Below are 12,284 nucleotides of genomic sequence, written 5' to 3' on the forward strand. Positions count from 1 at the left end.
TCAGCCACAAAATTGAATGAGTGAACGTGCAAAGGGCTTGTGCATGCTGGAGGCTGAAGGTCCAGCCCAAGGGTGGGAGCTTACTGCAGTGCCCCGTGAAAGTCCGTTTCAGGAGGCTGACCGACCGGTCTGCAACAGAACACTGAAGAATCTAACAACAGAAGGCTGAAGAGTCTGGGATGAAACTTGAAATGTCCCGGGTGAAAGCCAAACAGCCTGTGACAGAAGCCAAGAGACAAGGTCCAACTGGAGCTTCTCCAAAGAACCAGCAATCATTCCCTCCTCATTTGCCTTTAATTGCTTGCAGGCTACTCCCCTGGATGGGTGTAGCACTCACACCACCTGCCTGCTCTCCTCTTGAACAGGCTGGGAATGTTCCAAACTAAGCTCCCCTCCCAATCACTTGTTAAACTTCTGATCTTCTCAAATTGACACCGTGAACCTTATCCTAGAATGCTAATGACTAGTCCTCTACACCCCAGGATGTTGAGCTACTGAATCCTTTAGTTAAGCTTTTAGTCTTCTCAAGTTGACACAATGTATAAATCATAACACACTCATACATTTATATCATGAGTTTTCCTATAATAGGACATACATCTTCAGTTCAGTGTACTGCCCTCCTCTCCCTGAGTCTCTTCCTTTGGACTCAGTGTCAGCTCCTTCCTTTCAGCTGCTGGCCATGCTCCTCCAGGCACCCAAACCCTTACGCCTACATCTAAGCAAGGCCAGGCTTTGGACAGGTGTATAGGGCAGCTTCGTGGTTTAATTTAACACAAGATTTGTTTTTCAATCCATAGAAAATCCAACAGGAAAGGAATGATTCTTCCAGGCATCCCTACTTCATGACCCTAGGATATAGGTTACTTCCCTCTGTGGATCTGGGGAAGAGATTGCTTGGAGGAGTCATATTGGCCCTTACATGTGAGTCACCTTGGAAATGATTCACATCAATCTTACTCATATTTTATTGGCTAGAATTAGTCACATGGCTTTGCCTAATTGCAAAAGATCTGGAAAGTATAGTCTTCTCATGTAGATCCAGAAGACTAAGAATAAGATATAACTAAAAAAAGTATTAGTGAGTCAGTGACTGTTTTTGCTTGGGCTTTCAAATGGCCAGAGTCTAACTACATATTTTGTGTCTGTTTTCTTTATTACCTGAAAGTTTAGATCATATTACTGCTCAACTCTGCCTGTGGGTGCACTTTAGGAGTACTCTAAACTGGTTTATCAGTTCTAAATTTACTTATATATCCTTCTTCATGATTGACTAAAATAAGAGTAAAACTAAGAGATTTTCAAGATTTCCAGGTCATTCAGCTGCAAGTTTCTCAGACAGCTGGTTCCAGACACCCTGGCACACTGTCTAGAAGCCTCCAGTCATTATCCAGTCACTTTCCTGCATTGTCCTTTTGTAACTCATGTTCAGCCCTAAGAAGCCCAAAGCCCAAAATTATTTTTGTTATTCTGGGTCTCTTCTGGTTCCATATAAATTTTAGAATTGTTTGCTCTAGATCTGTGAAGTTTGCTGTTGGCATTTTGATTGGGACTGCAGTGACTCTGTATGCAGAATTTTGAAAGTATGCCCATTTTGACAACATTGGTTCTGCCTATCCAGGAGCAAGGAACATTTTTCCATTTCCTGATGCCCTCTTGAATCTCCTTCTTCAAAGTACTGTAGTTTTCTTTGTAGAGGTCTTTCACTTCCTTGGTTAGGTTAATTTCTAGATATTTCATTTTTCTTAAAACAACTCCAAATGGCATTGTTTTCATCCTGCTCATTGTTGATATATACAAATGCTAATAATTTTTGTGTATTGACTTTGTATCTGCTATTTTACTGAAGTTTATTATTTTTAAGAGTTTTTTGGTGGAGTTTTTTGAGTCTTCTATGTAGAGTATCATGTCATATGCATATAAGGATAATTTGAGTTCTTCCTTTCCTATATCTACCCTTTTTTATTTCTGTCTCTTGCCTAATTGCTCTGGCCAATGTTTCAAGTACTATGATGAATAGAATAGTGGAATTCTTATCTTGTTCCTGATTTTAGGGGGAATGTTTTTAGTGTCCCCCATTTATTATAATGCAAGTTGGTTTGTCATAAATAGGCTTTATCATATTAAGGTATGGTCCTTCTGTATAAAACTCAAGAAATTCTTTACGAGTGTAGTATATACTTCCTCATGGGTCATGTTATGTAACTTACCTTTAGGAGAGTTGAACCTGGTTATAGATTTAGAGACAAAAAAGGAAAGGTCATTACTGTTTTCACTGGCAACACAAGATTAGTTTTCTCAGGTATAGGTGGAGAAGAAACACCACAGGGAATGCCTCTGCCAATAATAGTAGAGAAATCTCTTCCCTTAGCAAAATAATCTCATTAGCATTTAGGAGTTAAATTTCTTCAGCCTCATCCGGTTTCCCCCAAACTTCTCTATCCCAATTCATGGGATATCATTATTTTCTGATCAATGCCCTCAATTCAACTGCACATGCCCTTTGAGGCTAAGCATTAAACTGGCACTATAATTCAACCAATTGTATTATAAGAGCTTGTGTTTGTTTTTAGGCAACTTCAGTCCTACAGCTAAAAAAGAGGTTTTCCTTGAGACACATTTAGAACTCTTTAGATTGTTGTCTTAGTCATTTTTCTTGTTGCTCAGACAAAAATACTCAGTACCAAAGTTAAAAGAAGACAGGTTTATTTCAACTCGGTTTCTAAAGGTTTCAGGCCGTAATTGGCTGGTTCCAAGGCAAGGCAGGGGGGCACTGCAGAGCGGACAGGAGGCAGGAGCAAACAAGTGGTAGCAACAGCTGCCAGACTGCCCGCCCTGTCTCCCTTTATATTCTCTACAGGCTGCAAACCTATAGTTGGTGCCACCCATGCCCAGGGTGGGGCTCTCACCATCTACCCCCTTGTCCACCTTCACAGGCCTAAATCTAGCCACCTTTGAAGTTCCCCACCTATCTTCATTATATGAAGCTTTTGGAGGACATCTAGATACAAGCCATAACAATTATGTGTGTGTAAGGCTAGGAACTTGAGTCTTTATTATTGTCCTTTTATTACTTTGTCCAGAGATCTTAAGAGCAACCAATCAGCATTATTATATTTCTTATTCGTTCAAAAATGTGGGGCTGGGGATTTAGCTCAGCAGCATAAGCGCCTGCCTTGCAAGCGCATGGTCGTGAGTTCGATCCCCAGTACCGATAAAAAAATAAATAAATAAACAAAAATGTTCAAAAGTATTGTATATAAAATCTCTAAATTCCTTGCATCTCATAAATCACAAGTGAGAATAAGCAAATGGATCTACATTGTATATTACTTTAAACAACCCATACCACAGACAATCAGTAATCTCTACCAAGAGAAACCATGGCAATTTCAGGTCCCATTAAATTAGAAAGCCAGTTTCAAGAACCACTAAACCGACAGGCGAAATTCACTCTTACAATTCTCTTTGTTCGGAACCAGTCTTCGTTCTAAAATTTGTGATAGTTAGGGTTGTCTAGAGAAACAAAACTAATGTGTGTGTGTAAAAGGATTTATTGGCTGGTGTAAGTTTACAGAGTGGAAAGCAGGAGAATCCAGCAGGAGCTTAGCCAAGAAACTGGAAGCGAAGAATAAATGGGATCAAGAATGTAGCACAAATCTAACATCCAAGGCCTGGAAGCTCATTGGAGGGTCATCAATGTGGGTCTACACTGAAGACACGAAGACTTTGAGAGTGATGTTTCAAAATGACAGCAGCAAAAGATGGACCAACTCGGAAAGACTGGAGCTCTTCAACATGACAGCATTTCCTTCTTTCTCCCTTTTTAGCTCCTCCAGGCTCCAAGCCTACTGTGACACCACAGACTAAGGTGGGTCTTCCCCCTCGGTTTGCTGGCCTACATGTCAGTGATGCACAGATACACCCAGAACTGTGTTTACTAATCTGCCAGGCATTTGTTAATCCATTCAAGTGGATATAATCACAATTAATGGCCACAATCACCCAGGCTCTCCGTGACCCCAACAACCCAATAAAAGCTGGCCCCTTTATTTCGTTAATGAGCCCCTTATGCTGTGCCTCCTTCAGCTGTTCTCCTCAAGCTCATAGTCCTTCCCCATTTCCTTTCCCTCTTTAGTTAAAGATTTTGCCTGTGAATTTATGCTGTTTCCCTCAATTTTAATTTCTATCATCACTAACATAGAAATTCTCTTGTTCCCTAGTATTTAGTCTCTTCCCTATCCTTACTTAAAATTGCATTTAGAAACTGTGCATCTAGTCTCTGCAAGAGCCATCTAGGTTTATATCTACGATGTGGTGTCACTGAGAAATTTTCCAGCTTCCCAGCCAGGTGGCTTGATTTATCTAAGCCATCTTCAGTAATTATATACACGACCCAGAGGTTAAGTACATGAGCTCTGGAATCAAACAAGCTCTATTTCAGTTGTGGCTCTAATGTTACTAACACAACGACTTTGGCCAAGTATTTTAAACTATCTAAACCTATTTCCTTGTCCATAATTTGAAGATAAGAGAACCTACTACACAGGGTTAATGGGAAGATTAAAAGATATTATACATATAAAGTACTTTGGAGAGTAAGACCTTGACAAGTACCCATTGTCTTCAATAAGTATTATTATTATGAGATTTTAAAAACTTTTCATTATAAAATAATTTCATATTAAAAAATTATAAAAACAATGTAAAGGGTGCTCATATGCTCTTCTTAAATACCTCAAATGTTAACATTTTCCCATACTTCCTTTTTAAAAATTTTGTCTCTCTCTACAAATACTTAATTTTTTCTCAAAAATTTAAAAATATTACAGACATGATGGTCCTTTGTTACTAAGTGTTTCACTGTGTATTTTCTAAATACAGAATATTCTCTTGTAAAACCAGGGTATAATTGCCAGAATAAAGAAACCAACATTCAAACAATGGTATTAGCTAATCCACAGACATTATTCAGATTTTGCCAGTTGCTCACTTGTAATCCTTTCCTGTGGTGCAGGATTCAATTCAGAAATGTAATTTACGTTTATTATATATGTTATTTTTATTTAGTTTCCTATAATTTGAAAGATTTTCTTTTTCTTTACCTTTAATGACTTTGACAATTTTCTAAGAGGACAGGTAAGTTGTTATGGAAACTTTGCCTCTGTTTGTGTTTGTCTGATGTTTCTGCCTGAAAAAAACAAAAACAAAAACAAATTTTGCTTCTTTCAGGAATACTCTACAAACAATGTAACCTTCTTTTCATGGTGCCTTTTTGTCTCATTAATGTTCATTCTCCTTTTGATTAATCAGTGAAACTGATTAACTATCTGACTTTTCCACTATAAAATTATTGTTTTTACCTTTTTAATGAATATTTCACTAGGAGATACTTTGAGATTGTGTAAATATCTTGTTTTTCATCATATTTAGTCCCACTAATTTATAGCTTTTTTTTTTTAAAAGATGAGGTCTTACTATGTAGTGTAGGCTGGCCTTAAACTTGCTTATGTAGCCTAGGCTGCCTTGAAACTCATGGCATTCCTCCTGCCTCGGTCTCTCGAGTGTTCAGATTATTAGCCATGTCTGTATGGAACCGTGCCTAGCTAATTTTAGCTTTTATTGGTGAGTCTTTCTTTGAGTAGCTATGACTGTGGTGGTAGCCAAATGATAATTTTCCAGTACCATCATTCTTGGCATACAGCCTTATGAGCAATCATTACATGTTAATCCATCTCGAGCCTCTCAAAGGAGTATGTCCTCTAGTATAGGACTAGCAAAAAGCAAGTAACTAAGACATGTTATGAGAAGCTAGTGCTAAACTTCAGTAAGATATGTAGTTTAATACATACAAATAATGTTAAATTATATCTTGCTACAATTACTGACATTACTTGTTGTTTGCAAAACGTACCTTGTAGGAAATAACAATCTCCAAATAAGTGATCACTGAAAAAGTGTTTCTGTGGAGAAGAAAACTTTAAAGTAACTCTAACGTTAAATGCTTTAAGAAAAGTCAGGCTTTGGGGGCAAAGTCATATTCATTTTTGGAATTTCTGTTAAGTGCTATATTATGAATCCACCAAAGGCAAATAGGCACAGAAGGAACTAACAAGGCTGTGAAAATGGGGATGTTATGAGGACATAATTGTGGAAAGTTCAATAGCATAAACAAATACAGAGTGGGAATGTAGTTCAGTGTGAACACTCTGGGTTCAGTACCAGCCCACCAAAGACCATAGAAAGGATGTGGAGTTAAGTGAGAGGAATGGGGTACTCCTGAAAAATAAAGACAAACAGTTAGGTTGAAGCACAACTAGACATTGTGTTCTTTCCCCAGGTTGGTTTGTCTTTAATTGTGCTGTTTATCTCCTAAGAACACTTGAGTAGCTGCAAAGCAAACTTCTGAGCTGAGAATTAAAGTCTGAACTCATATGCTACTAGAGACGCTTCACAAGTTGGTCTTAGGCTCTCTTCCCAAATGAAGACATATTCAAGCCAGTAGGTAAAGCATTAAGTTAGGAAAATTTGTGTTAACACTGGGCCTCTCTAATGGGCCACATTGATAACTGTTAGGTATAACTAGTTGTTGAACTGATGCAAAATGAAGTGAATGAAAGATGCTCCACAACAAGAAGTTGGAAGGCAAATTTTTATTATGCCAGAAGGCTGGTGGAAACCAGCCCCAAGCCAGTTTTGGGTTTAGTTTTTTTTTTTTTTTTTTTTCTTTTAAAGAGGAAAAAAACAAAAAAATGATAAATCAAGAAGCAAACAAACCTAAAACATAGCAACAACAAAAGCAAAAGGACAACAGCAGCAACAAAAAACAACAGCTATATAGGTTTTCAAAACAAGATGATAGAACTTAATGATTGTGATACTGCACATTGCTATCTTCATAATAGTTTGTTCAGGTTATCAGACACAGGAATAAAACAAAACAATAAAGTGGAATAAAACATTGTATTTCAAAAACAAGACAGTAGGAAATCCCCCACAGTTGCCACAATGTACATTCCATCCTCCAATCAGATGCCCAGACCACCAGCTTCAGCCCTGCAAAGTCAACCAAACAATACAACCATCAAGATACTCCTTTCACCTCAGTTGCTACCATTTCACCATGAGTTCCTTCATATCAACCAATTGCTTGCCATGGCAGGGGGCATAAGGGGATGATGCTCTTCTGGTTTCCCAGCATATGCACTGGCTGGCTCAAAGAAAAACATGGTTTGTCTTCTTGCTGAGTCTATTCCCAATCCACACAGCAGAGCTTAGTTCATGGGAAGACATGCTTTGTCTTCTGAGTCTCTTCCCAAGTCCTCAAGGTGGAGCCTGGTTTGTAGGAAGGCATGGTTTGTCTTCTGCTGAGTTTCTTCCTGATCTGCATCGTGGAGCCTGGTTCGTAGGAAGGCATGCTTTGTCTTCATGCTAAGTCTTGGGTTTCGTTTATATAGGTTTTGCAAGTAGGAAGTATAGAAGCTTAAAATTGTGTGAGTCTTCATTGGATTAAATTAGTCATTGCCTTTTTTTTGTTTTTTTATTGGTACCGGGGATCGAACTTACAACCACCTGCTTGCAAGGCAGGTGCTTATGCTGCTGAGCTAAATCCCCAGCCCCAGTCATTGCCTTTGGATGAGTCAAAGTCTTTGAAATACATTAGAAAAAAAGTATACAGTTTTGGTGGGGGTACACAGATAGTGCAGCTGGGCATGGTCGGACTGACCTGGATCAGGAATCTATTTAAAGGAACTGTGTGAGCCAATTGAGGCTGACTTGGTTTAGTAGTCCAGTTACCTGGTGGGCAAGATGAGTATATCTTGTCCCAATGTGATATCAGGCTGCCAGTTAGTTTTAAAATTTCAAAACTTCTATCACATAATAATGAGCAAGGCCTGCCCTTGGGTCTAGAAGTTGTCTCTTCCCCTGAACTGCTGTCTCTGCTTTCTTCTTCTTTCACTGCCAGCCCACCTCAGGGAGGCCAGCTGCTCTGGAAAGTGCTCTCTGACTACTTCAAGTTCTCATTACAGCCTAAACCACTCACTGGCCATGCAACGTGCTCCAAACCGACAGCCTTCTTTCCATCACTTTCTATCCCACTCCCCAGACAAAGTATGCCGTGAAGAAATCATAATGTTGTTATAGGAAGACACCTTACAATTAGACAATATAAAAATTTATTTTTAAAAAGTCATAGTCAGCTGCATTAGGGAGAATTATGTAGCTGCTGAAGGAGGAAAAGTGGGTGGGGGAGCATTGTAGGAATGGATGGGGGAAATTCCTAGAGCATATTTTTCAATTAAAAATGTAATCTTCCCGAAATTATGCCTGGAGTAAGATGTTCCATTTTTGTAAAGTAAATGAAACAAAACAAAAACTACATACATATCTGGAGATCCCACCCCTAAAGTTTTGCTTGAGTGAAAACAAGTGCTCTGGCCTAGCTTGGGTCCAAATTGAGCCATCCAGACAAGGATGTGGGGGAGTGAGGAGAACCACAGCCAGTTCTGGGGGGCGGGGGGGCTGGGCAGCGACACAAAGTGAGGAGCTGCCTTGGGGTGTCCTGAGGCCATGCTGAAGGTCATTGTAATATTGGGACACAATGAGCACTTTCTAAAGCAAATGTCTCAGCTCAGTGTGTGTGTGTGTGTGTGTGTGTGTGTGTCTATGGTAGAAGCAACAAAACTCCTTGAGTTTTAAGTTTATAAACATTACAACTTTATTTATTTTCAAACCACCACAGACAGAAGATAACAGTGCCAGTGTTTGCTGTCTGTATGGCCCTAAACACTATATGGCCTTAAAGAAGAAAACCCCAGAGAGGGTGTCATGGCTGCCCATGCTAGTCCGTGCTGTTTCCCCATGCAGCCTGTCCTTTTATCTTACACTCAGCCCTTTTTGTATTTACTCAGCCCACACTCATTCTGCAGTGCCAGTTTCCCTCTCACTCTTTATTTTTCCTTTCTGAAATAAACTTTGCCATTGCTAAAAGTGAAAGAGAGAGACAGAGAGAGAGAGAGAGAGGGAAGGAGGGAGGGAGGGGAGGGGAGAGGGAAGAGGAGGGGAGGAGAGAGAAAAAAGGAAAAAGAAAGAAGAAGAAAGCCCCAGGGAAAGGTAGGAGAGGAAGAAAAAAATTCTTTTAATTTAATGTGCATTTATATTTGTGTGAGGAATAAAGGTAATTTACAAGCCATCACCATTGGCTGCCCTTGTTCTGTTGTCTTCCATGGCTGTCTGAGATTTAGTCACCAGGCTTTTTGCCCTCACTGATGTTATAGTTTTACAGTGCACACAGGTAAATCCCGTAGAAAAGCCTTTTGACAACAAGGGTATTCTTATCTTTTGATAATTAATAACAACAGAGAAATCTGTACCTTGGTGGATATCAGTGCCCAGACAAATTTATTCTAATTTGAGACTTTCATGAATAACCCAGTAGTAGGGTACAAAGGCTTGTTGTTTAAGTTCATTAGATCTTCTTTTTTTTGGTCTTTTTTTGTTGTTGTTTTTATCAGTACCAGGGATCGAACTCAGGACTGCCTGCTTGCAAGGCAGGCGCTTATGCCTGCTGAGCTAAACCTCCAGCCCTCATTAGGTCTTCTTTTCAGCTTCCTTATCAGCAAAGAGCAGCACATATTTATAACAAGTAAACAAAATCTTTTTACATCTTTTTTTTTTTTTTTTTTTTTTTGCTTTTCTTTTTGTTTTTTAACTAGGATTTCTGTTGTCAGTTCAGGCTGATCTTAAGCTCCCTTTCTAGCTCGGGCTGGCCTCGTACTCACAATGATCTTCCTGCATCAGCCTCCCAAGCAACTGAGATTACAGGTGTGCATCACAACGTCTATCAACAAAATCTTTTATTACAAGTGATTTCCTTTATAGGTTCCATTTAACATAAACTAACACTTTTCTTAAGGGAAAATACACCGCTGGAGATTTTTGTTGTAATTTCAAACCCAAATATAGTCTTTTCTGTATTTTCCAAACTGTTTATAACAGGTATTTTAATTTAGAGTCACAAAAATATTTTAAAATATAGTGCAGACTTATAATAAAAAGCTGCATTTTTAACATTTCAATCCACATGTCATTCTCTGATTCTGTGTCTTCTCACAGAAAGAATCGGGATTGTGTCCTCTGATTTAAGGTGGATTGTTGTTGGTGACTGGTCTGCCCAACTGGACTGATGGCAGATGTTGGTATCTTTAGGGCACCCACATCCTCTCAGCGGTTTCTAACATTTGCGGAAAAGGGGAACTCAGTCAGAGCCGCCCTTGCCTCTAGCTCCTGCTCTTCTGAGGCCTTGTAGTCTGTTTATTTCTTCAGCATGCTTCTGTTTCCAACAGAAGACAGAATGCGAAGTATCCATAAAGTATATTGCTCAGGCAGGAACCAGACAGACAGAGCTCCACAGGGGGCGCTTAACCCAGAGAACAAGTTATACAGTCTTGGAGGAGCTGAGATGCCAAGCGAGGGTACAAGATGCAAGCCAGGAATTAGCAACAGCTAGAAGTGATGCCTTTGGGTAGCTGGCTCCACACAGAGAGGTACTCTGTCTGGGGAGATGGGCATGACCCATCTTTAGCACAGACCCTGCTAAAGCGGACACTCACAGCAGAGAAATGAGATGGGAAAGAGGGTCAGCCTTCAGCCTTTTGCCTTCTTGAAGTTTAGTCAGGTTTTGTTTTATTTTTAGCTTTTTAATTTTTTTTTTCCTTCAGTACTCGGAACTGAAGACAGGGCCTTCACACTGAGATAGATCCTCCCAAGCCCTCTTTTGAATGTTAAGACAGCCTTTCCTAAATCACTAAGATGCCCAAGCTGAGCTCAAACTTATGATCAGCCTCCTTGAGTGCAGAGACTACAGGTATCCACCACCTGGCTAAGATTTAAGCTTTCACTTTTGAGGTAATCAGATTTTTCAATCTTTTCCTTTGTGGCTTGTGCTTTTTTAATGATTTATTCTAACAACACTTCCTTATGAGGTCATAAAAATATTCTGTGTCTTCCTAAAGTTTAAATTTTTTGCTTTGCATATACAGGTTTTTAATTCACCTGGAATTTCTCATCTATTATGAAGTATGATTCTAGTTTTATATTTGAATGAAAAATTCAGATACCTAATTTCTCCAGTACCATTGATCCCTTGTCTATTCTTTCATTACTGGTCTGCAGTGACAATGCTATCATTCATCAGGTCTCTATATCTGTGCGGCTCGCTTCTGGGAACACTGATCTATTGCATTGGTTCACTTTTGTATGCCTGAGTTAATACGCAATATACAAAAATGATAGCTTTATAATAAGGCTTGGTCTTCTAGAATATATTACCCCATCTTGTTTTCCAAATTTGTACTTTTTTCTTGACCTTTTGCTCTTCTAGATATATATTTTTTCTTTTCTTTTTTTAAAATCTATTTTATTTATTTTATTTTTTGAGACAAGGTTTCACTATACAGTTCAGGCTAGTGTCCACGCTGGTCTTGAACTCTTGGTGATCTTCATGCCTCTGCCTCCCAAGTACTAGGATTACAAGTGTACAAGACCATGCTCTTCTAGATACATTTTTAAATCCACTTTTAAAAAATTTTTTTGATACCAGTATTCAAACTCAGGAGCTTGAATTTGCCAGGCAGGCATTGTGCACCGAGCTATATCTCTCCCCTGAGCTTGTTAAATTTAATGACGAAAAACCTGTTTGGAATTTTACTGGAAATTAATGAAATTTGTAGACTTAATCATCAGAAATTGAGAACTTTACCAGCTTGAGCTTTCCTTTCTGCAAACACAGTGTATCTCTTTACTTAGGTTGGTTTCAGTGTATTTCAATCAAGATGTATGATTTTCCTCCATGGGTTTTTCTCTATGTCTTGTTAGATTTATTCCTAACAATTTTTGTACTTTTATTGCTATTGTACTGTAAATACATATATATATATGAGTGTATATACACATATATTCTGTACATATATGTGTGTATTATACTTTTCTCATTGTTCGTTATGTATGGAAATACAAAGATTAACTTTATGTCCAGAAACCTTGGTACCCTTTAATAACTGTCTGTAGAATATTGGAGAATTTCTTTATAGCCATTCATATTTACTATTTTATTGTTGTTGTTCCAATGCTGGGGACCAAACCCAAGGCTATCACGTGTGCTAGACAAGTGCTCTGCCACTGTGCTATATTTCCAGCCTTTAATTATATTTTTTAGGATTTTAAAACTTTAGTTTTTGTTTTTTTGAGATAAGGTCTTACTATGTAGCATAGGCTGGCCTCAA

This window comes from Cavia porcellus, unplaced genomic scaffold (assembly GCF_034190915.1).
Source record: "Cavia porcellus strain 051 isolate PalLab524CR breed Dunkin Hartley unplaced genomic scaffold, mCavPor4.1 scaffold_18, whole genome shotgun sequence".
NCBI lineage: Eukaryota > Metazoa > Chordata > Mammalia > Rodentia > Caviidae > Cavia > Cavia porcellus.